The sequence below is a fragment of the Armigeres subalbatus genome, chromosome 1 (genome assembly GCF_024139115.2).
Source record: "Armigeres subalbatus isolate Guangzhou_Male chromosome 1, GZ_Asu_2, whole genome shotgun sequence".
In the NCBI taxonomy this organism is placed as follows: domain Eukaryota; kingdom Metazoa; phylum Arthropoda; class Insecta; order Diptera; family Culicidae; genus Armigeres; species Armigeres subalbatus.
In genome coordinates, this window is record NC_085139.1 from 30,356,950 (window position 1) to 30,383,793 (window position 26,844).

General features: G+C 38.9%; 1 protein-coding gene across 2 annotated transcripts in view; it reads left to right on the forward strand.

The window, feature by feature from the left end:
- The first annotated feature begins 14,352 nt into the window (after positions 1–14,352).
- The window catches only part of LOC134223508 (fibroblast growth factor receptor homolog 1-like), a 136,578-nt gene continuing 124,086 nt past the window's right edge, over positions 14,353–26,844 (forward strand). The window contains exon 1 of one of the 2 annotated variants that reach the window (XM_062702673.1): positions 14,353–15,226. The gene's annotated coding sequence lies outside the window, so the exon portion shown is untranslated. The remainder of the gene's footprint in view (positions 15,227–26,844) is intronic. The other variant, XM_062702682.1, reaches the window with a different exon arrangement.

Here is a 26,844-nt window from a genome sequence, read left to right on the forward strand (position 1 = left end):
TATGGTTCACTGAAAAAAATTTCTAAGAAAGTTCTATAGGGTTCCGGAGGGTTTCCTGAAGGAATCTTTGGATGAATGTCCAAATAAATTCCTGGTGGCTTTTTCAAAAAGATTTTCGAAGAAATTCCTGAAAGGATCTCTGACTCATTTCTTGAAAAAACGGAAGAAAAAAAACAGGAAAAGATTTTCGAACAGAATTTTAAAACGAATTTCTGAAGGAATATCCTAAGGAATTCTGAATGAAACTTACAAAGGAATTTTTAAACAAGTAGCTATTAGAATATAAATAAAAAATTCTATATTTCTCCAAGAATATCTCAGAAAATCCGGACAGCAGTAAAACAAACTCAGTTTTGACTCTAGAATCAAGACTACATGCCAAGAAAAACTCTCAAAATATCGAAATTGCGGATATAAACGTTCCGATAATTATAATTACACTAAGAAAAAGTCCCCAATTGAAATACCAATTGTTATTCAAGAAAAATGACGATACCTCCTATAAATTACATCCTACTCTTTCACGTGGTGTATAAGTTCCGATTTTTTTGCATAAAAAAGCTTTGACTTTTGACCAATTTTTTTTTTGCACAGGATGGGTTATTTTTGAACCGTGTTTTTTGGTAAATTACCTAGAAAAGAAAGTAGAATATAATTTTCAATACAGACGCATAATAATGTCTGTCTTTCCGCATTAACGACGAGATCTGGCTGGAAAATAATTTCAATGACCTGAAAATTTCGAAAAACCACAAAAAATATTTCGAAAAATGAATAATTATCATTAGTAAGGATATCGCTTTAGAATCAGACAGAATACTTTTAAAAATGCCTACAAAATTTCAGCAATTTCACTTGAACTTTTCCATGTATTCCATAAGATATTCCATTTCCTCGGAAATTCATCTAGTAATTCCTTCGGAATTTCCTCCGCCGTTTCCTTCCAAAATTCTAGGACGAATTTTCATATATCAGATATAATTTCCTCCAAAAGGAATTACCGATATTCTTAAATTTCTTAAATAATTTCTTTGAATATTCCTCCAAGAATTTCTTCGGAATTTTCTTCGGGGGTTCCGTCATAAATTACAAAGGAGATAGATCCAGAAATTCTTCAAGACTCTAAGAATTGTCTTTATATGGGAATTATTTATCAAAATAAAGTATTTTATTAGTCTGTTGGATTACACTGTTGAAAGGAGATTACCTCTATCCCGCGGGCTTCGCGCAAGTGTCTCTGCTCTGCCTTGGTAATTCATCTAGTAATTCCTTCGGAACTTTCTCCTCCATTTCCTTTCAAAATTCTAAGACGCTTTTTAGGATATTTCGAATTGCTAGAGCCATTTCCAAAGGCACTCCTAAAGAAATTACCGACATTTTTAAATTTCTTGAATAATTTTTTTGCTCATTCTTCCAAGAATTCCTTCAAAGTTTTCTCAAGGGATTCCTTCAGAAAATCCTTCTGAAATACGGGGATAAATCCAGAAAGTCCTAAAGACTAAGAATTTTCTTCATGTATTTCTTCAGAACTTCTTCCAGGACTTACTTCGGAAATTATTTCAGGAAAACAAAGAAATTTCTTTGAAACTTTTTTATCAATATAAATCGAAACCAGCATTTCTGGCAATTTAAGTACAAGGAGAAGTGAAGGAAATGTTCAATTTGGTGGTTCACATGCCCCATCGTTCTATAGCTTTTGCATCGTATATCACGAAGCTATCACAATGATACTCCATGCCCAGGGAATTTTGGAAAAATTCTTCCAGACTGGGAATCCAAATCCAACATTCATAGTGTTGACTTGTAGCCACGAATATAAGCACTAGACCAATTAAGATATGTTAAATTGAAACCTTCAAAAAGATTATGAACCACCCAATGCGACCAGAATGAGGTTATTCCACATGAAGTTACATATGAGATCAGAAGTTCATCGCTACGCTTGTTGATTTGTAGGTCTTTAGCCAAGAAGATGACCTTAGATGACCTAACATTTAACATGCCAATGCGGGTAAAAGTGGCAGAGATAGTAAACAAATCTGCTAAAGTTATAATAGCTATTTAATTAATGCCTGATAGGTAGCCTTGGTTTTGCAGATGCAAAAGAACTGCATATTGTGATTTTTGTGTTGGCCATTTATCGGCGTGAAATACGAAATTCGGCGGCGTGGTGGCAACCGGCGTATGGCGCGCCGCTGACACCTTAACCGGCGTCAGCGTATGCCAAAAAATGTCGGCGGCGGCGGCGTGGCGCGGCGGCGCACAGGTCTATCCGATAGCGACCCAGCCACCAACCGGCAGTTGGATTTTATTGGCCTAGCTTGATCCACTGCAAGTGCGTACATTCACGACAAAAATATAACCGATTTTTATTTTGCCATGGATCCACGCAATAATGGATCTAATGGATCTAGTCTTTTTATTAGCGTCGTTGAAATCGTAAAATTCATAGAAAATAGATTTCTAAAAACGTTCTGGCCTTTTACTAAACCTTACCTTTGGAATAATGCACTATGCAGATTAAAGAGGCTTAAGGAATTAATGACGTAAAAGTTCATCAAGTCTACATTGCAGAAAAAAAAATCTTTGTTTTAAACATGCGAGAAAGTAAGGGGCGCCCTATAACAGTTTCGCCAAGGGCGCTGGGAGTTCACGCTACGGCTCTGGCTGAATTGCTGAAAACTGAATTTCTGTGATTTTTCCAATCACATATGATGTTTTGTAAAATTTAAAAAAAGTCTACGTAGACTTCAAGGGGGTGGGGGAGGGGTTTCGGAAAAGTCTACGAAAGTCTACAAGGGGGGAGGGGGGGTTGAAAATGTGAAATTTCGGTCTACGTGGTTTGTGGACAGCCCCAAGTGCATAAAAACACTGTTTCCTCTAAAAGTCGTGATTCTACAAAATTCTTAAATTTGTGGCAAATCATTTGATATATTATTATTCGTATTTTTTCCCTGAACATTTGAGTAATATAATTGCTAATGTACGATTTTCCGTTAAATTCTTAAAAATCAGAAGCTGAGCATTTGTCATAAATTTGCACGTTACGATTTCTTCAAACAAGTTGTTCGAACAAAAAAGCTTTGATTTCACTTGTTACTACGATGCACTCGATCATGAAAGCATACAGACATATGATGAGATGAACAAAATTTGAAAGTCGTTTGTTGTAAGCATCAAATATCATATGATTAGATTTGATTTATGTTTTGTTCAAACAACTTGTTTGCAGAAATCGTACCGTGCAAATTTATGACTTATGTTCAGCTTTTGATTTTTAAGAATTTAACGGAAAATCGTACATTAGCAATTATATTACTCAAATGTACAGGGAAAAAAAATAGGAATAATGATATAATAAATTATCAATGATTTGTCACAAATTTAAGAATTTTGTAGAATAACGATTTTTAGAGGAAACAGTGTTTTTATGCACTTAAAAGCTCGAAAATATATAGAATGAATAATATAAAGTAAGAAGAAGAAAATAATATAAAGAATATATAATAAAATATATAAAATGTTTAGAGGTTGTTGCGATAGTTTTCAGCGTTTATGTCTCTCGTTAGATTTTTTTCAAAATTGAAAATAGCCCAAAAACACTAAATTGACTTGAGCCACCTCGAAATTTTATCCGAATTAGCTGAAAATCTGACAGAAGATTTATTTTGCATAAGAATATTGATTTTGGGCTGACCGGTTGAATTTTTGATATTTTTAAAAACATGATGAGGTCTAATGTGTATTGTGCTATAATTCAGTATGTCTACTAGCACAACGCATCCCAATAATATTTATTACCCTGAATTTTGGTAACGGTTCCTAATTTTGTTAGATAATAACCGAGTCAGAAATATTTTTTAAGCTATTTTTAGTGGAATGTCTTCAACTGTTTAAGACGAGTATAGTACTTTCCATTTAATTCCACCACGTTGTGTTATCTATGTTCCTATGTTCTACGTATTTGTAAATAAAACAAAACGTGGTGGAGTTAGTCTTAGACAGTTAAATAACCGAGTGTCGGAGGGACTCTAGACGAAGCGATGGAGTTTAGGTTTACCACACTAAATACTAAATCCAAAAAAAAATATTGGAAATTAGCTTAACACTCAAAAATAAAATAAAAGCTAATACTTGGGACTAGTATTTCAGATGCCACGTCGTACAACGGAGATATCCACATCAAACGAAAAACCGATACGATTCGAGTTGAAGGGTGGGTGGACTGGCTGGATTAAGTGGATCGTATTAATAAAGGAATATTATTTTTATGTTTTAAACAATTCAGAATTTATAAAATATTTGTGTTAAGATTCCTATCCCAAATGTTTTACAGATCATTGCTCTGAATATAAAATGTGGAACATAGGAGCGAATTTGAATTTTTTTTTTGAGAAACTGCATATATCCATTTCACACAATATTGAAAAAAAAAACTGTTTGTGAACAAATTGGCACCGAATCTTTCGATTTCTTCGATACAGATCAATAGTTTTTGGCAAAACCCAACACCCTGTGGCACTTCCAGTGCAAAGTGAATGCAGATATGTTGTTTCTCGAACAAACGAAAACAAAAATTCATACCTTCCTGAACAAGTTTTTTTTTCGTATTTTTTGCTAGAATACGTATTTTTGGACGAGAATTCAGAATATTAACATCTCATTTTGGCCAAAAATGTTACATATGCAGTTTTTCAAATAAACGGTTCATTTGGATTTCACGCCGCCGACCGACTATACATTAAGCGCAAAGACTTGATTGTGAAAGCGATCTTTCATGCGTTACAGATTCATAAAAAAAATCCTTAATTGCTATTTCGATCACTCTTGAAAAAGGCCAAATAAATAGGCCGAAAGGTCGGGAAAATAATATAATCCGTTTTGACATTGACGTCCTTCTTCCAAAAATCAGATGAGAGCTGCGAGGAGAATATGATAAACGGTTCAAATGCCGCTGTTAAGCTTTTTCGATGTTTACCCCAATATAAACCAAAATTGTATATCATTTCAACAAACAGGTACAAAATTTGTAAAACTAGCTTCATATTACAATGGTATCCTATCCTAAAATTTGTAGGTTTAGTTCACTTGCCATAAGACGAGAGTGTACTATTCCATTTAATTCCACAGAAACGTATTTCGACCTCAACAGTAAGGCCGTCTTCATTTTTGAGATGATTCGATTTTCTGTTTTCGTTTGCATGCTGCCTTTGTTAAACGTAAGTATAACATTGCACGTGATCAAAACAGCTACCCATCGTCATCTTTCGGTTGTTTGAAATCAACAATCACTTGTCCCAAATTAACTAAAACCGCCTCTTCAAGGCTAAGGCCGTCTTCATTGTCTCGTACTTGATTCGACTGTTTTTGTTACTTTCTAAAGCATTAAAAATTTGTTTAAAAAATGGGCACACTTGTATGAGAAATAAAAGTAAAAGCATGGTTGGTTGTAAAACCTTGGTTATTATGACAAGTAGTCAAAAACAACGATAATATTATCCAGAATCTGTTATTCAAGTCATCAAAAGTCTTGAGCGAAAAGGATAACATTTTGACAAAGAGGCATTCCACGGGGGCATGTCAGTCGATCCTGAGCGACCATTTCGAAAATATTTGAAACTCTGCACAGTTTTTCAATTTCATCTAAATCGTCATTTTTCGATATCAAATCTTCATATTGAGTCACGACTAACTTTTCAAAAGGGTGTATGTGAAAATGGTTCAAAAATATTTAAAAAGCTGCACAGCAAAAACGGAATGTTCGATTGTTATGATTTTTTCAGCAAAGTTAGACAACTAAATAGTGATTCTTAAGAAAATGCACACAGTAAAAAAAATTTTTTTTGTGGCATTTAAAAATATTATTTTTGTCAAAAAACTCAAATATCTCAAAACCCTATCTTTTTCGAACGTAATTTTTTAGGGAAAACGGTCCATTATATTAGCTATCTACCATAAAAATTTGGTGATGGTAAACTAATAAACAAAAAAGTTATGACATTTCAAACATTTCACAATTTTCACATTTAGTAAAAAAAATTTTTTCTGTGTAAGTTATTTCGAGAATTGCAGTTTGATGCAGATTTTATTGTTAAGGGACGTGATTTAAACAAGTTGTTTTCGTGATATTTTGATTTAATTATTCATAGCATCTATAAGAAACTTAGACACGATCCAGTGTTGTGATCAAAAGTATTGATAGTGTCATAATTTTCATTGCACGTGACTGGCGAAAAATTCTTTTAATAGTGTTGAAACCTGTTGATAATAACGTTGATAGAAACATATCAGAAATGTTATTTTTAAGACAAAAGCTGCAAAATCAAAGATTTATATACACGTGTACGTCTATAGTTTACCTGCAAAAAATATACCTCTTAGAGAATAGACTTTATGATCGGGAGGAAACGGGTATCTTCAACAACAACAAATGCATGATAGGTACATACCATGACAATGCTCACGAAAAGCAAAAAAATTACTACTACTAAGGTTGTTAAAGATCTTATAGTAATTTTTTTCTTCAGTCAAGCAAATGACACCAACCTAGTCAGTAAAAACTTAAAAATGATTTTGTTTATTGAAATATTATGAACAACATGAGTAGCCGCTTTCTCAACTGTTGTAGGCCGTTTGATGGAAAAAAGTGTTCAAAAGAGTTACGAAATCTCACCGAAAGCACCATAGATAAACTGAAAGCGACTGGTTATGCTCCAATGTCCACATTGAATACAAATTTACGCATTTGCACGTCCTGCCGTCTAAACGTTGACAAAAGAGCAATCTGTATATCATCGGTTGAGCAGAGCGCAGGAAGTTCGAAAACGACAGCAACTGAGGAATTGCCAGATGTATCGACAACAACTGAGGAATTACCAGAAGTATTAAGTGCTGAGAGCCTTGCCACCGTACCATCAGCGAAATCTGTTTCAACAAATCAATCGGAAGATGAGTGTATCCAAAAGGTCAACATCGAACGCTTTAACGAGGGCATAGCTGGGATAAAAGTGACCTGATTAAATGGAGTAAGATGGACTACTTTTATTACCCGGAGAAAAAATACCGTGAAATAAACGAAGCTGTACGAAGAAACCTCTTCAAATTAGGAACTGATGATGTGGAAAATACAGACTACGATGAGGTAATTATAAATATGAAGGAAAGGTTCTCGAATGCAGCCACGACAAGGAAAGAAAAATTATTGATTTTGTCGATGCTGCCAAGTTCGTGGTCTATTCAGGATGCCATTGATGAGTTCAAAACCAATAGAAATACAGTAAAAGAGGCAAAACAATTGAAGAATAACTGTCTTTCAACCAAAAATACTAGGTCTAGTACTGCATTAACAGATGAGACAAAAGAAATAGTAGTTCAATATTTTGAAGATGATGAAGTAAGTCGAGCTATGCCTGGTCAAAAGATTATGTATCAGTAAAAAAAGATGGAAAGCGTCAAGCAATCCAAAAACGATTAATGATGACGACTTTGAAAGAAGCGTACACACGCTTCAAGGAAATTCACGATAATATTAAAATAGGTTTTTCCTCATTTGCAAGCCTTCGGCCAAGGCAATGTAAGCTTCTTTCCAATTCAGGAACACATAATGTGTGTGTGCACAACCCATGAGAATATTAATCTTATTTTACATAGTTTGAAAAGAATCAATTTAACAAAGGATATTAAAATGTTAACTGGTAGTCTTTTGTGTGAAAATACAACATCAAATTGCTATCTACGATCTTGTTCGGATTGTCCAGATTCTTCATCATTGGAAAATACTTTATTCGCTGAGTTTGAAGAAAAATATATTGATCAGTTATCATTTGAGCAATGGGTGACCACGGATAGGTGTGACATAGAAACTATTGTAAAACCTGTAGATGAGTTTGTGTCATATTTTGCTTGAAATTAGAAAGTTTAATCCTCACGATTTCATTAAAACAGAACTATCCAGCTTTTAAAAAATACGAAAATACATTACAAAATGGTGAATTTTTAGTCATTTGTGATTTTTCTGAAAATTACAGCTTTGTATTGCAAGATGAAGTGCAGTCCCATCACTGGAACGTACAACAAGCTACAATTCATCCATTCGTTATTTATTTTAATGGAAGTACGCAAATTGAACACTTAAGTTTTATTATAATTTCCGAAGATTTAAGACACGATTCAGTATCCGTAAACTTGTTCATTGAAAAAATGATTAACTTTTTACGCGTTGATAAGCATAAAGAAGTCAAAAGATATATTTCATGTCTGATGGAGCAGCGTCGCAGTACAAAAATCGTAAGAATTTTTCGAGCCTATGTCAATTTAAATCAATGTACGGAATTGATGCAGAATGGCATTTTTTGCTACATCACATGGCAAAGGTCCTTGTGATGCTATTGGAGGAACAATAAAGCGCATGGCCACAAGAGCAAGTTTAGCCAAAGAACGTGAGCATCCAATTAAAACTGCGAAAGAACTTTTGATTGGGCAAATCGTAGAAAAGAAAAAGATTTAACCAAATTATCATTTTGTTTTACTACTACTGAAGAGTACGAAATAAAGGCTTCAGAGCTCAGCGAGCAATTTAATAACGCGAAAACGATCCAAGGAACCCAAAATTTCACTGTTTCATTCCATTGTCGGAAAATAAAATTAAAGCAAAACTATACTCAAACTGTGCTGATAATAATTCAAAAGTGTTCGATATTTTAAAAAATTTGAATAAAAATAAATAAAAATAAGTATTAATAAACTGTTTTCATGATATCATAACCCATACCAAAATTCAAACCCAAAACTCTTAGAGTTTCTATAACAACATTGTGTAACTGCCACATTTAATTTAATACTTAGGATAATATTAATTCATTTTTATTTATTTATACATATAATATTTATACATATAATATACATAATATCGATGAATACATAAATATGGAATATCATACAAACAACTTGTTTAACTCACGCAAGGCCCTTAACAATAAAATCAGCATCAAACTGCGATTCTTGAAAAAAAAAATACACGGAAATTTTTTTTGTTTACTATATGTGAAAATTGTGAGATGTTTGAAATGTCATAGCAATTTTGTTTATTAGTTTGCCATCACCAATTTTTTATTGTAGATAGCTAATATAATGGACGTTTGTAAAAAGTTAAGGTTTTGAGATATTTGAGTTTTTGTGACAAAAATATATAATTTTTACCGCAAAAAAAAATACTTTGTTCATTTTCTTAAGAATCACCATTTAGTTGTCTAACTTTGCGGAAAAAATCATAACAATCGAACATTCCGTTTTTGCTGTGCAGCTTTTTGAATAGTTTAGAATCATTTTCACATACACCCTTTTGAAAAGTTAGTCGTGACTCAATATGAAGATTTGATATCGAAAAATGACGATTTAGATGAAATTGAAAAACTGTGCAAAGTTTCAACTCAATAGAAAATCATGAATTAAAAATTTTCTTAAATTTTGATGCTGTTGCTTGGAATCGCTCCAAAGCCTTCCGGAATTCAAAACTAAATGCACTGCGTCACAGCATGCGTGGAATAATCAAAATGACAGTTGTTGTGGCTTCCATTTTGAATGGGCTGCCCTTGAAAACGCAAATGCATTTCATTTTGGATTCCAGATGGCTTTGTCAAAATTTTATCCTTTTCGTTCAACACGGAACCGCGAAACAACTCACTTGACGGTTCCTTTCACTCAAATCCGACCTTGCGTGGAAGAAGTCAAAAATAAGTAAAATGCGAAAAAATCCGGTGAGTACTTTGCCTTTACTCCCGTGTTGAATTTTCACCCACTATGAAGTTTCACCAACTCAAATTTATGTTATTTTCACTCACTCAAGACTATGGTGAAAACAACTCAAATTTGGCTTCTTCCACGGAACAGCACACGTTGGGTCGATGCAGCTCTCTTTGTTTATAATAACATTCATGAGAGGGAGTGAGAAAACTACCTAATATTGAGTTAAAAATTTGAACTTCGTACTCAAAGTTGAGTTCTTTAAACTTTTTTTTTAGGTTCTTTATTTTTTCTGTGAAGACTTTTGATGACTTGAATGAGAGAACCTGGATAATATAATCGTTGTTTTTGACTTCGGAAGTCATTGCATCACCGGAACTGAAGAACACCCCTTTGCGCTCTGGGAAAATGGTTGGAAGCGGAACGCAAAAAAGCTCCCACTCCCTATCGAAGGAACACAAGAATTATTATTATTACCAGACTAAAGCCGGAGTGGCCTGTGCAACACAAAAAAGTCTTCTCGATTGAGCTCGATCCATGGCCACCTTTCCCGCTGTGCACCTCGCCTTCTTGTTCCCGTCGGATCGTTGTCGAGAACCATTTACACCAGATTACTGTCCGACATTCTGGCTACGTGCCCGGCCCACCGCAGTCCTCCTTTTTTCGCGGTGTGAACGATGGATGGTTCTCCCAACCAGCTCGTGGTTCATTCGCCTCCTTCACGTATCGTTCGCCATCTGCACCCCACCATAGATGGTACGCAGCACTTTCCTTTCGAAAACTCTCAGTGAGCGTTGGTCCTCCACGAGCATCGTCCAGGTCTCGTGTCCGTAGAGAACTCCCGGTTTAATAAACGTTTTGTTGATAGTCAGTTTTGTACGGCGGCGAACTTTATTCGATCGGAGTGTTTTGCGGAGTCCAAAGTACGTACGTGCATCTCCGAATTTCTCTGTTGGTATCGTTATCGGCGGTCACCAGTGAGCTCAAGTACACGAATTTTTCAACCACCTCGATTTCGTCACAACCGATACAAACTCGTTGTGGGTGGCTTACATTGTTCTGTCTTAAGCCTCTTCCTATCATGTACTTCGTCTTCGACGTATTGATGACTAGTTATCGCTTTTCAGTCTGATGTAGGCTTCCTCCATTCTTTCAAAGTTACATGCCATAATATCAATGACGTCGGCGAAACCAAATAGCTGGACGGACTTCGTGAAAATCGTACCACTCAATCAATGTCAATCCCTGCCCTTAGTAATATTCCCTCCAAAGCGATGTTGAATAGCATGAAAGACATGAAAGACATCACCTTGCCGCAACCCTCTGCGTGTTTTGAAGGGACTCGTGAATGCCTCTGAAACTCGAACTACGCACATCACCCGCTCCATCGTCGCCTTGATCAACTGTATCAGTTTATCCGGAAATACGTTTTCGTGCATTAGCTGCCATAGCTGGTCTCGATCGATTGTATCATATGCGGCTTTGAAGTCGATTAATACCTGACGTACGGCGAACACCTGATCTGTGGTAGAGCGTTCACCCATAAACCCCGCCTGGTACTGCTCCATGAGCTCTCTTGCAATTGATGGCGCATAAAATTTGGGAGAGTACCTTTTTGGCGGCGTTCAACAATGTGATTGCGCGGTTGTTGCTACAATCCAGCTTATCGCCCTCTTTGTAGATGGGACACACGGGTTTCCGGCCCATCTCGGGTGGTTCCCTGTATCAGATGAAGCATGGCATGCAAACTTTTCCTACGGACGATGCATGAATCAAACCTACTTCTTCATAAGACAAGGTCAAGGGCTGAAGCACTTGTAGCATGCCCAGCACTCTCACGGCTATCTCGCGTAAACTGGTATTGAAGCTTCTAATGTCTACCGTTCAAGATAGAAGTATCGGTTATCTTACCATGTTGCCAGGTTAGATTTCGGTGGACTTCTTTTATTTCTTTATTGAGGCTTCGCCGCCATGCGCCTCTGGGTCTGCCTGGGTTCCAGTCTAATGCTTGTTTACAGATTTCGTTTTCGCCCCTACGTAGAGTGTGGCCGACCCAGCCCCACTTCCGATCCCGAATTTCTGTTGCTATCGACCTCTGGTGACAACGACGATGGAGCTCGTTGTTTGAGATCCAGTTGTGAGGCCACCAGGCCCGAATTATATACCGCAGGCATCTGTTAATGAACACCTGCAGCCGTTGAGTGTTCTCCACTGATACACACCATGTTTTGCTAGCGTATAACAGCACAGATTTCACGTTAGAGTTGAAAATTCGTATTTTGGTGCGTTCACTTATCTGCCTGTTTTTCCAGATATTTCTTAAACTCGCAAAGGCAGCCCTTGCTTTCTTGATCCGTGCGTCTATGTCGATCTTGGTACCACCGTCTGACGCCATTTGGCTACCATGATATTGGGAGCTTTCAACATTCTCCACTGGTTGCCCGGCTACTGTGAAACTGGAAGGAGTCACCGTGTTTACATCCAACGATTTGGTTTTGTTGACGTTGATGACTAAACCTGCAGAGGAGGAGCGCTCGGCAAGGTCGTTGAGCTTACTCTGCATATCAGAGCGCCGTTGCGCGAGGAGTGCAACGTCATCAGCCAATTCGAAGTCGTTTAGGTGCTCCACGGTTATAGGTTGCCATAACAGCCCGCGGTTTGGTTCGCGGCCAATCGCATCTACCAGAATCTCATCGATTACGATGAGGAACAGTAACGGTGATAGAATACATCCTTGCCTCACACCAGCTACGACCCGGATAGGGTCGGACAGGACCCCATTGTGCAGGATCCTACACGAAAAGGCCTCGTACTGTGCTTCGATGAGGCCGATGATTTTCTCAGGAACCCCCTTGCGTCTCAGGGCGCCCCACATATTCCCGTGATTGAGACCGTCGAAAGCTTTTTCGTAGTCAATGAATACCGAGTAAAGGGACTCTTGAAATTCATTGACCTGCTCCAGAATGATGCGGAGCGTGACAATATGGTCCACACAGGATCTTCCGGCACGGAATCCGGCTTGCTGCTGCCGGAGAGTTGCATCGATCTTCTTCTGAATCCGGGCTAGGATAATTTTGCACAGAACTTTGAGAATGGTGCATGTAGTGTAGTACATCACAAATTAAACATAATTGCACTACTAAGATCCACTTAAACAATATACCGAACGCTACGCAGCCGAAAGAAAAGCAAATAACTGCTAAACCTCGAACAATTTCACTAAAGAATATCTTTTCGTGAAGGGACGACAATATGCTGCATACCTTGGAAGCGAATGTTTGACATTGGTTTATTTACTTTTTGACATTTGTTTGACATTGGTTTATTTACTTTTTGCATGGCGCACAACTCGGCGCATGGGACCCGGCGCGTAAAGAAAACTGGGATAATATGCACCCCAGGGCAAAGCGACCCTTTGACGATTTTGAGGTCTTTTTCGGCAGATTTCTAAGAGTGTTTACAGCAGCACATGTAGTTTGGATCTTGAACTACGAATCTCGCAGTAAACATTCTTTAAAATACGTCCGGAACACAGCCAAACAAGCCAAAAGGTCGTTTTGCCCCGGGGGTTATCTCAGTTTACCCTAACAGGTGAGCCAGTATGCTAATTTTAGCAAAGAATCGCAATATGATTTGTTGTCGTTTTTCATAGCAACAAGCTTTTTTGGATCTAACACCCATTTCAACTTTCCTTCCATTCCTCGAGCTCTCAGTTCCTCGATGATCCCTTGAATATCGAGATGTGTAGAGTTCCAGTTGGAATGTTGAGTAATTGAAGAAGAAGAAGCGTAGCTTTATAAAAATGCTCGCTTCTGTGAACAAATCTATGAACAAAAATAGTGCTTTTCTCGAGCTTAAGATCATACGGGCTCAGCTACATTAATCGATCTCTCTTCATCGATGTTTTCTTCTTATCAATGCTGCGAATTTCGGAAGTTTTCCGTAGATTTTTTGGTTTGGTGTGATAAAACATTGTTGTATCTTGGACTCGAACCATCAATCACGGTTCTAACTTATAATCCAGTTGAGTTATTAACGAATCAAATAATCGATAATTAAGATAATGCAACACACGCGCTCTACACAGTAAAGGCAAGTCCGAATTGCCAAATTTGTATCCTCTTACGGAGCACCCTGTACGCAATGTGGCGCGCGTTCCAGCTCGATGCAAGTCGAGAGGTAACCCGTCTGTTATTCTCACGCTCTCTCACTGCTGCAACCATCCGACCAATCAACGAGCCATCATCATGCTCTGTTTACGTTCAAAAAATGCATCGCCAGAAAATCCTGAGAGAATGCACCCCAGCAGGCCGGGAAAATGTGCGCCGGATTTCCCTCTGGTCTGACGAAAGCTACGGCGGCGTCGACGATTTGAAAATCATCGAAAAGGAGACGCGGATCAGTTATGCTCCTCTCATGCTCACTCTCTCGGAGGGCGACGACGTCAATGCGCGCAACGCGCGGTTCGATGTTTCTCAAGAGCTTGATGGTACAGTGACGGTTGAGGAAGATGCCGCCAACCGGTGCCGGTTGGATTTTGGATTTGGATATTCCGTACTCGCGCGCGGTGGACTTACACAACGTCGTCAGTTAGCTATCGTCATCGCATGCTGCACTGTGTTCCTATTTTTTCCGTCGTCCGTTGCTTCCACGCTCTATACACGTCTTCATGCAGTGCGTAATCCTCCTACATCAGGAGCTAGCGCTTGAAGCGAAGAATAACTAAGTGCGCGCGCGCACTTGGGCCCCGAAGAAAGGATTTGCATTTTCACTTTGTCGACGCGTTCGCTTCAGTCAGTGCGCTACCGACTGTCGAAGCTAGCGGACGCGGAACTTCCTTTCCTGCGCGGTTCAGTGTTGGGCACAGTTCTTGGAAGGACAGGAAGCGGTTGAATTTGGTAATCTGTGGATAATGCAGAAGAAAGTGATTGGGATAAAAAGTTTTCAAGTGATTGGGAATCTGAGTGAAAATTAAACGAAAACAAAAAAATAAATCTTCATGGTAAATCTATAGAAAGTGAAAAAATCTGATCAAAACAGAATTATAGAAAACAAAAAGGTGAAATCCGATCGAAAAGGGATGTGACAAGAAGCTTACCCAAATCGGAAACAAAGTGGAACAAATGAAGATCTAAAATTAGTGATCGTGATTGACAGCAAATCAAGTGACATTGGATCCGAAGACACCACCGAGCGAGTGGGACTGCCTTTCAACAAAATATACGTACACAGTGATGATGCACCAGTAGATCAAATTCGGCACAAACGAAACCGCCACCGACCGACCGACCGTTCTGATTGTGATTGTCCCGCGACAGTAGCGTGGAAGCGAAGTGAATCACCGCGCGCACCAGACAATAAAGATTAATTGTCAACGCGGAGAGATTGGATTAGAGCAGACGACGACCCAGCAAAACATAATACAGGATCACTGGTTTACCTTTTTGGTTGCGTGTTTGGGATTAGTTTAAAAAGGTTTCAACAGGTAAGCGGTTTTTCATTATTTTTTTTTCTCAGACTTGCGATTCGACAGACCTTGTGTGGGAAATTGGGAGCAAAATTTTGAAACTAAGCTATTTGAATAATGGACAGAATATAATACAACACTTTTGGTATCAAAGGGTAATGATTAGGAATTCATTTTAAGGAAAATAGATTTTTTTTGATAATTTAAAATGTTTACAGGTTTGGAACAATGTTTCAATAGGGATAAATAATAACCAAATTTCCAGACTCAATGAGATGTCATTCGTTTTCTGAACAAGAGAACTCTTGCTTTAATTTTTGTCTGGGGTTGGGAATTCAGAATGTTTTCAAATATCTTTCTTTCCAGAATTATTAACTCAATAGAGTTAAATTCCCAATATTTTCTTCTATTCTGCAATATTTTGATGTTTTGAGGAAATTTTTTCAATACAGTAATAAAGTAATAATCCTATTTTATCACCCCCTGGTGATCTTTTGGGGTGATAAAATAGGGCATATGACAAAATCGGAAAATTTGTAATTTTTGAATTTCATTTCATATTCATTTCATAAATATGCATCAGTTTATGCCTTGGAAAGGCAAAATGCATGCACGGTACCCGTTATTTCATTCATAATAACCCACAGGCAGTGAAAATTATTTCATGGAAACCTTTGTTGTTTGCGGTATTATGTGCGAAATAAAAAGAAAGACTAAAATTATCAATTTTTTTTGGGGTGACAAAATCGGGTCGAAAACGTGATATAATCGGGAGTAGACAAAATCGGGGAGTGACCAAATCGGGTCAAAACTGTAATATATTTAATATTAGCATCGAGATACCTCTATGAATATTTTTTATTCAAAATCTTTGAATTTTACCGAAATGCATGATTTTCCGAAATTCTCTTCAATACACCTTCTACGAGGTGAACTGGCCCAGGGCCGAAAACCTCATTATTAAAGATATTAATAATAATAATTCAATACACCTAATTATTTAACGCTATTCAAGAATCATAATTCTAAGATGTTCGGACCGGACGTAGAGAATTCAGAATTTAGTCATTATGGAACCTATAACATCCCTAAAGCAAGTACAAACCATTTGTCGAAACATTGGTTGAGGAAGCATCTATCTGCTTTTTAATTTTTTTTAGTTAAAATAAGCAAGAAAGAGGGATCAGTTAATTTCAACGTCTTTTCTTTGCAATAATTTTTTTTTATGTTGCTGAATATCGGTGAAAAATTTAACTTTATCTATAAGAATTATTTATCAAATTTGCTTAAAGTTAATCCCGTCAGAATTCATTTTCAAAATTAATTTGAGAGCACATATCATAACATATTTATCAATAACTTGATTATTTCGTCAATATTTTTTGATTTAATTTTCTATCTACTCGATTTGTCCAATTTGATAAAAATGTGCAAATAATCTCAAATCATTTGACATAACTATTAATAGCTTCAAAAGGTTCAAAAGGTCATTTGGCATAAGGGACATTTTTCATTATTTTGGTGCTGAAGTGCTGGTAGAAAAAAAAACACAATTGTTGAATATAACACCGCACAGGTCGATAATAGAATTGGATAAACGTAATCCTTTCGAAGAAAGCATACCGGAATCTGTTCGGGGTTCGATCCGGAATCCGTTTGGCATTCCATCCGGAATCCGTTGGGGATTCCATCTTGAATCCGTTCGGGATTCAATCTGGAATCCGTTCGGAATTCCATCCAGAATCCGTTCGGGATTCCATCCGGAATCCGTTCGGGATTGCATCCGGAATCCGATCGGGATTGCATCCGGAATTTGTCCGGGATTCCATCCGGAATCCGGTCACGATTCCATCCCGAATCCGGTCGAGATCCATTCGGAATCCGGTCAGGATTCCATCCGGAATCCGTTCGGGATTCGATCCAGAATCCGTTCGGGATTCGATCTGGAATCCGCTTGGGATTCCATCCGGAATTCGTTCGGGATTCCATCCGGAATCGGGATTCCATCCGCATCCGTTAGGGATTCCATTCGGAATCCGTTCGGGATTCCATCCGGAATCCGTTCGGGATTCCATCCGGAATCCGTTCGGGATTCCATCCGGAATCCGTTCGGGACTCCATCCGGAATCCGTTCGGGACTCCATCCGGAATCTGTTCGGGATTCCATCCGGAATCTGTTCGGGATTCCATCTGGAATCCGTTCGGGATTCCATCCGGAATCCGTTCGGGATTCCATCCGGAATCCGTTCGGGATTCCATCCGGAATCCGTTCGGGATTCCATCCGGAATCCGTTCGGGATTTCATCCGGAATCCGTTCGGGATTCCATCCGGAATCCGTTCGGGATTCCATCCGGAATCCGTTCGGGATTCCATCCGGAATCCGTTCGGGACTCCATCCGGAATCCGTTCGGGATTCCATCCGGAATCCGTTCGGGATTCCATCCGGAATCCGTTCGGAATTCCATCCGGAATCAGTTCGGGATTCCATCCGAAATCCGTTCGGGATTCCATCCGCATCCGTTAGGGATTCCATTCGGAATCCGTTCGGGATTCCATCCGGAATCCGTTCGGGATTCCATCCGGAATCCGTTCGGGATTCCATCCGAAATCCGTTTGGGATTCCATCCGGAATCCGTTCGGGATTCTATCTGGAATCCATTTGGGATTCGATCCGGAATCCGTTCGGGATTTCATCCGGAACCCGTTTGAGAGTCCATCCGGAATCCGTTCGGGATTCGATCCGGATTCCGTTCGAGGTTCGATCCGGAATCCGTTCGGGATTCGATCCGGAATCCGTTCTGGATTCCATCCGGAATCTGTTCGGGATTCCATCTGGAATCCGTTCGGGATTCCATCCGGAATCCGTTCGGGATTCCATCCGGAATCCGTTCGGGATTCCATCCGGAAACCGTTCGGGATTCCATCCGGAAACCGTTCGGGATTCCATCCGGAATCCGTTCGGGATTCCATCCGGAATCCGTTCGGGATTCCATCCGGAATCCGTTCGGGATTCCATCCGGAATCCGTTCGGGATTCCATCCGGAATCCGTTCGGGATTCCATCCGGAATCCGTTCGGGATTCCATCCGGAATCCGTTCGGGATTCCATCCGGAATCCGTTCGGGATTCCATCCGGAATCCGTTCGGGATTCCATCCGGAATCCGTTCAGGATTCCATCCAGAATCCGTTCGGGATTCCATCCAGAATCCGTTCAGGATTCCATCCGGAATCCGTTCGGGATTCCATCCGGAATCCGTTCGGGATTCCATCCGGAATCCGTTCGGGATTCCATCCGGAATCCGTTCGGGATTCCATCCGGAATCCGTTCGGGATTCCATCCGGAAGCCGTTCGGAATTCCATCCGGAATCAGTTCGGGATTCCATCCGAAATCCGTTCGGGATTCCATCCGGAATCCGTTCGGGATTCCATCCGGAATCCGTTCGGGATTCCATCCGGAATCCGTTCGGGATTCCATCCGGAATCCGTTCGGGATTCCATCCGGAATCCGTTCGGGATTCCATCCGGAATCCGTTCGGGATTCCATCCGGAATCCGTTCGGGATTCCATCCGGAATCCGTTCGGGATTCCATCCGGAATCCGTTCGGGATTCCATCCGGAATCCGTTCGGGATTCCATCCGGAATCCATTCGGGTTTCCATCCGGAATCCGACGACGTTCTTCCATCTTGTATCCGTTCTGGACTGCATTCGGCATCTGTTCGGGAATCCGTTCGAGACTCCATTCGGAATCCGTTAGAGATTCCATCCGGAATCCGTTCGTGATTTCATCCGGAATCCGTTTGGGAAGTAAAAACAAGCTCAAATTCGGCCAGAGCAGACTTTTGAACCACAATCACGGTCTGAAAACTGAGCGCAATAAGGTTCGAAAAAACTTCTGACAATAATAGATCAAAATTCAAAATCCATCATTTCCCCTTACTGTTTATACAACCCAGAATGCTTTACCTATTTACAAAAAAGTAATTATTCGGTTATTCCGCCTCACTTAGTTTCTGGCACGCCAAGTTCAGAAAATCCTCTACTTTCATATTTCTCTTGTATGGCGTCGATTTATTACATATTTGCAGCTCCGCAGCATCCCCTGCTCGCTAACCCCTTTGCCGTCGGCATGTCCTATTGCCGCAGAATGTTTGACATCATTTTATGGTCAAACAAACATACCCCGCGCGGCTGCTGCTCTGACATGACTTTTCTCCGCAACAACGTGTGCGCGTTCTGTTTTTTTTTTGCTACTTTCCTTGACCAAGCCCCGGGGGGAATCGGAGCTCGTAACCCTGATGGTCACATTGGGAGAGGTGAGCAAACTCTGCAACTGACCGGCATGAAAAAAACAACCGGGCCAAGAAACACTTGCTGAAAAACCGTCGAAAATCTATAAATATTGATTCCGTAGTTTTTGGCGTTTGCAGTTTCTAACGGGCCGATCACACCACACACCCGCTTGACTACCGCGGCGTCGATCTGTGAAATATGAAACATGGTGTTGGCGGGGTTGTAAAACGGTTCGAGAAAGAGCAGTCGTAAATTTTGGTGGCGTTGTTTTTGTCGATCATCTGGAATTCGATGATGGATGCCCCTTCGGGGACGGAAGTGGCTGCTTGCATATAAAGATGGATAGATTCGAGTTAGAAAGCATCCTGTTGAAAACAATTCTGGAATGAGATGCACGGTTGAAAGGTAAACCCCACCATGGCCAACAATTGAATCGGAACGGTAGCGACGTGTCGTATGTCGTTTAAGTCGGACGAGTTCGCCAGATTAATGAGGTGTCGCACGAGCTGTGCCAAAAGATGCTCGATACGCGCAACCTTGATTTGGCGATCCATCGTGGCCGGGATTCGCCAAGCTGAAAAATATGACGCTTTTAATATTCTCGTGACGATTTACGATGTTACTGTACGTGCGAAGACGTTTTAATACGAGCGAAAATGAGTGTAAATCTTGCTTTGGGCATGTTGAAACAAAGTAGTATGATTGAAATGATATCAGTTTATTCATCAAAATCAAGTTCAAAACCTTTAGAGCAGTATTAAAGAAAAACAAACTCGAGTTCAGTTAATGATTTGAGTGTATTACTTCTACGTGAAGTTAAACGATTTACAATGATATGGAAATGCTAATATCATCTTCCAAAAATTAGACGCACATGTTCATGATAGAATTAGAGTATAGAATTTATAGTTCCGTTAGGATACGGCAGGCATGAAGAATGTTTTATAGAAGTCGATTTGAAAGCGAGCGGAGGGCAATATTTGTAATGGCACATATCGCACGACCTTCCTTCTGCCAACCCCCCTTCATACGGGTCAAGTTTTACACTCTACGCAGAAAGAATCCTTGTTAGGTTTCACGTCGATGTATTTTTTTTTCTCTTCTACTAGGGGAACTGTTCCATTTTCCATCTCACTGAACATATATTCATCTCATCGCGAAACAAAGAAATACGGCACCAATTTCGTCGCTTCTTTTTGCTAACATGCGTGCTTACTGCTGAAAAACATCACAAAAATAATGAACAAACCGAATACCTTTTCATTGCTCTGTTATTCGTGAGACCAATATCGGAGCTATGATATGAAGTCCAGGAGCAGTAACCCTACGATCAAGTTGGATAGAGAGTTGTGAGTTAAGAAATTCGGTTATTTATTTATTTATTTATGTATTCACAATCTTCAACATTTGTTTTAAGGGCAGCAGGGACAATGTCCAAGGGCTTGACGATTCCTCCCCAGGCCATCTGCGAGTTGTGGTGTCTGCCTAGGATGTGGTGTAGTTTGACAGTGGGCTCTGTTAAACCTCTATGAAAAGCTGCATGTATCCGCAAGTAGTAGGCTGACCAGATCCTTTCGGTGTAAAAACGGGACAAACGCATTTGCAAAACGGGACATGTAAAAAACCTTGTGACAAAATTTAAGAGCCGGGAAAATTTCAAACTGTAAGGGCTTAGTTTTAATTTTCCGTGTAAGAATTTTAGAGAAAAGTTAGAGTGAATTTTTCACCATCATAACCTTCTATTAAGTACCTTAACTAACCTTCTAAGCATTAAGTCAGTTATGGAAAAACGAAGGAACAAAAAATTCGTATTTTTCAATATTAAAAAAGTAGAAGGTTGTAGACACGACCGCAAATTGAACGTAGAATGACGTAACGCTCGATATTCCAAGCGATATTCAATTATTTTGTGCATGTTCATTGCGGATGGATATTGCCACAATGTGGGCAACTTACTGTAAAAGTGAAATTTGAACACTACCTGTCAAAATTGGATTTTCAATAGTTAAATGCATTGAAACAATTGTTTACAATAGATAGTCTTAGAGAGTTAACTGATCGATTCATACTAAAATCTCAAGAATCCGTTGAAAACCGGCTCAGTTATTGGCTCGTACTTCCTGACCTCTTTTCGTGGCGGTTCCCAATTTGAAACTTTGGAATATTATTCCGGAGACGAGCCAGCCTCGGGCTGAAAGTCTCCTTAATAAAGACACAAAAAAAAAACTTTGGAATGACATCCCTACATAAATTACCGAAAGACGTAATTCTACGTTAACAAAATGTAGAATTTTGAAAATTAAAAAAAATAAAACATGCATTAAGGTCTAAGGATTTTATTACTGACCAATATCAAAAACTTTTCCGATTTTTTCAACAATTGAAAATAACAAAAAAATAGCCATGGCAGTTAGTCTTTCATGCATTTTTCAAGGGAGAGGGGGGGTCCATCGTTTTCCTAGCCCAAATCCCCTAAATCCTGCCACTTTAAAAATGCATGAGGAACCAAATCCCGTGACGCGTTTTCCGAACTGTAAACCAGCCTTTAAAGCCGGTGTGGGCATTAGAGACATAAAGAAATAATTTTAAGAAAAAAAATGTCGAAAGACAAATGCGAGAAAAGAAGTAGGGTGGGATTATTGATTTCCCAAACCCCTCTTCCATGAATATAAGTGAGGAAAAATTTGAGGAACAAGAATTTCAACAAGGAAAGAACATTATTTAGAAGTAATTTTAATTATTACGATGAATATTGTTGGCGCATGTGAATAAATATCAAATCTAATCAATTCACAGTCCTTTTTGATCGAAATTGATTTCAATGATGCTAAAAGTAGCATCACATCTAGGGAATCTTGTCCATTAATTTTGTTCTCATGGTCATGTGCTTCCAAAAAGGCCCTCACATATGGAAGCTCCGACCAAATTTTCACTCGGTTTGAAACCGCCTTAAACTCGATTTGATTTTGTTCAGCTGATTTATTGATTTTTTTTACAGTGGATGAATTCGTAATGTTCTGAATTATTCAGAAAGACTTCATGATTCTTAATGTTTCGAAAAGAATCAAACGATTGAAAAATATGTGGTAAAGCAGATCTGAAAAATAAATAGAATTTACCTACTTCGCAAGATGTAAAAAATCGAAAATGAACTTAATCTGGAAATCTGTCTGCCTCTGCGCTTCATCCTATTGAAGTTTAATAAGTGTGACCTGATTTTCAGGATATACTTGCCTACCAAGTTACCAGTTCCGTTCAATCCACTAATGAAATTTTAATGTCTCTTCGAAAGAATCAATTAACATACGGGACAAATTGAGGATTTTTTAGATTACGTCGGGACAGCACAATGGTGTTAGGTGAGGCCTGGTGTTAGGTGAGGCGCTAAATAGACCCGACACGACGGCCCTCCGACGAGACATGAGGTTTGCGTAGGTCCAATAAGCCGCCTTTAAAAACAACCATTACGAACGACATAGAAGATAATCCCAAGTAACAATTTTCATGCTTGTGAGATTCATTTAATTCTTATAGCGGATTTATGACAGCAGTCACCATGGCTAGTTGCTCAGATTTATTGGCGATCTTATTACTATCAATAAACCTCTAATAAATCTGCTCGAAAAGCTGGTCTTGTTAGGAGCTCTATGGTTGAAACGAAGAGCGTAATAAGTCCAATTTTCAAAGCTTGATCAAAGCCATAATTTTTTATCGTTATGTGGTCAAATGAATAACCCCAATAAGAATATTTACATTGCAAAGGGTTTATAACGGTGTTTAATAAGAGCAACATTTTTCTGATCGAAACCTATGATGGCCGTATTGGAAATGGAGAACCATCTTCAAGTCAGTGAAATTTATCACTGGAATTTATGATTAGACGGTGTTTTCGCCGCTAAAGACACGTTTTTGGTAAAAGATTTAATAAACAAACATATTTGGGTGTAATATCAATAAATTTAGTGAAGATTTACGTTATTGATGTTACAATGATTTAAAATTTATTGCCCAAAACTATATTATTTTGCGGGCGCGTAGTGTTTAATCTCATTTTTGCACTAGCTTTCATCATGAAATCGAGCGTGCACCTTATTTCCATGAAAGTGCATTTGAAAAAAAAACCTGAAAAAGTTTAATTTTGTAGTCATTCTCATCATGATTTTCATCAACACTTTGGTTTGTTATTATTTGTTTGCAAGGTTTTGTTTCTCTTTTTTCAAAGCAACATTTTTGACAGCAGTCGTAGGCAAATTCCTTTTTTTGCGGGCGGCTTGAAACGGATTTTTATATACTCTTATAAGAGGATTATAGTGGTAATCTAGAGAGGGCCATTTGGACATATCTTACTCTTATAGTGATCATCAGAAGGTAATCCTGTAGTAATGGGTTTTATTGTCAGTTCTTGTAATTCGATCTTGAAAACCATTCCTAGAGCGGAATAAAACTTGAAATGTTACTTGGGATACGACTCGATATAATCGGCAACGACTTGGTGACGAATAAAGGATCACGATTGGAAGCTTGGAACATGGAACTGCAAGTCGCTAGGCTTCGCAGGTTGCGATTGGATAATCTACCTTGAATTACATCACCGCAACTTCAACGTCGTAGCGCTACAGGAAACCTGCTGGACAGGACAGAAAGTGTGGAAAAGCGGGCATCGAGCGGCTACCTTCTACCAAAGCTGTAGCACCACCAACGAGCTGGGAACCGGCTTAATTGTACTGGGTAAGATGCGCCAACGAGTGGTTGGGTGGCAGCCAATCAACGCAAGGAGGTGCAAGCTAATGATAAAAGGCCGTTTCTTCAATTAAAGCATCATCAACGTGCACTGTCCACACGAAGGGAGACCCGACGACGAGAAAAAAGCATTCTATGCACAGCTGGAGCAGACATACGATGGATGCCCACTGCGGGACGTCAAAATCGTCATCGGCGACATGAACGCTCAGGTAGGACAAAAAGTCGAAAGGACAGAAGGTCGAAAGGATAAAGGGCCGAAAGGATAGAAGGTCGAAAGGATAAAAGTTCGAAAGCACAAAACACCGAAAGGATAAAAGGTCGAAAACAAAAGGTCGAAAGGATAAAATGTCGAAAAGTCAAAAGGTGGAAAGTAAAAAAATTGAAGGGATAAAGGTCGAATGTCAAAAAATTGAAAGTACAAAAGGTTAAAATGACAAAAAGTCGAAGGAAAAGAGGGTCGAAAAAATAACAGAAGGTTGAATGAAAAATAGGTCAAAAAAAAATATTAAAGTTTCCCGTCTGAAGGCGGTCTTGGGCGTTAGAGGGTTAGGGGTCGTACACTAATTACGTAAGCACTTATGGGGGGAGGGGGGGTCGGTCATTTTCTTACGCTCCATATAAATAAAAATTGATATGTACGGGAAAAATCTTACATGGGGGGAGGGGGGGTTGAAAAACCCAGAAAAATTGCTTACGTAATTAGTGTACGGCCCCTTACTAGTTGACTTCAAAATGAAACACAAACATTCACAAATCACGTAAGGGAGGGGGTTGAGCGAAGTGTGACGATCTATACAAAATTTCCAGATGTTTCTTACAAAAGGTAAGGCATAGGGGGAGCGGGAGGGAGGGTTGAAAATTCCCTATTTTACGTAATAAATGGATCTTCCCTAATGCAAATTTTGGCGATTCCATAACCCTCCCAACCAGGTATGGGAAAACTCACTCACTCACACGAACCACACTGATTTAAAATCCCTATCCATCAGCGAACACACGATTGCTAACTGAATGCTACTCAACCCAACAGCGAACCAACAAACGATTCATACCTACTGAGTGCCTCCCAGCAGGAATAAGTGAAACCACAGATAGTGCGAAAAGAAATCGAGAGATGAGAATGAACCGATGTGTAGTGAGTGCAGCAGAAAACACTGAGTTGGACTCAGAAGATTGATTCAATTTAGACTCAATGATTCGTTTTGCGGCCTGATTCTTTCTGCTGAATCCCCACTCACCACTCAATTGCGATTCCATTCGTTTACGAACCGAATGTAAACAAATACTCGGCTATGCATCATTTGCTATCTGTGGGAAAGATTCGGTGATGAATTTTGTCTGTTTGTTTTTTGGCATGATTCGTTACTAACTGAAGCCAAACGGCAGACAACAGAAATTGAAAATTTTGGAAGGGCTCGTATACAGTTGCCGAATTTGCGATTGTGTATAGATGTGAGTGAAAGATTAGCGCTAAATGAACCGGTTTTTCCCATACCTGCTCCCAACTTTACAGCGTAACGTAACGGTTTCTAATAATAAAAATAAATGTATTTTGTACATTCGTGCATAGTTACTTAAAAACAAATTTTGTGAACAAAAACGTATCATCTTTTGAGCACATAAAAATAAAATTACTGTCATTAGAAGATGGTATGTTAAGCTAAAATTATATATTTTGAATCATCATTTTGATGAAAATGAGTGAAGAACTATTTTCATGAATTACAATTGAAGTTAATAAAGCCTAGCAATACTTTGATAAAAATAAGAATACCCTATGTTTCAACAAAAAGAAAATTCTAGAATGAAATGTTTTCAAGTGTTGGTATTTCATATGCGGTAGAAAAATGCGAAACTTGAAAGAAAAGGTTATGAATAAAAGAATGAAAAGATTCAACAATGAAAATAAGGTTAAACACAAATAAATATTAATGTGCGAAACTCGAATGACAAGCCTTTGATTAAAAGAAGGAAAAATTCAACAATAAAATATAATCAGGCGAAACACAAATAAATATAAATATGTGAATCAAGAAAGAACGGCCTAGTCTAGTCTAGTCTAGTCTACACATACACAGCCAGTTCGTGAAAGAATCCTGGAAAGTGATAGATTCGACTATATCTATTACTTTTCATGTCAATATTTATGTTTGAAGCACATTATAAATGTAGTTCAAACATAAAAGTGGCCAGGCCTACTGTGCAGCGTTGTTGAAAATACCTGTGAGAATCAAATCTTAAGGTGAAGGTGGGTTGAGTACCAAAACAAAGCTTTGAAAGTATTGGTACAATACAAACTGTCATATACTGTAGTAGTATTGGTGTCGTATTTATGAAAAAACAAAGAATATTAGTAGGGTGGTTCAAAAAACGACCCAGCTCCACCACGCTCACTTGATTCTGTTCCATGCTCCGAGTGAGCCGATTTGAACAAAAACTGATTGAGAACAAGCCGATTTAAGTTTGTATGAAAAATATTATGGGAAACTAAACCATTCATTACACTGGCTACAGCTCCTCCCCTCCAAACGCTGGCGAAAAGAAAACCCACATAGCTGAAAGCAACATTCCAGAGACTTCACTGAACGCACCTTAGGAA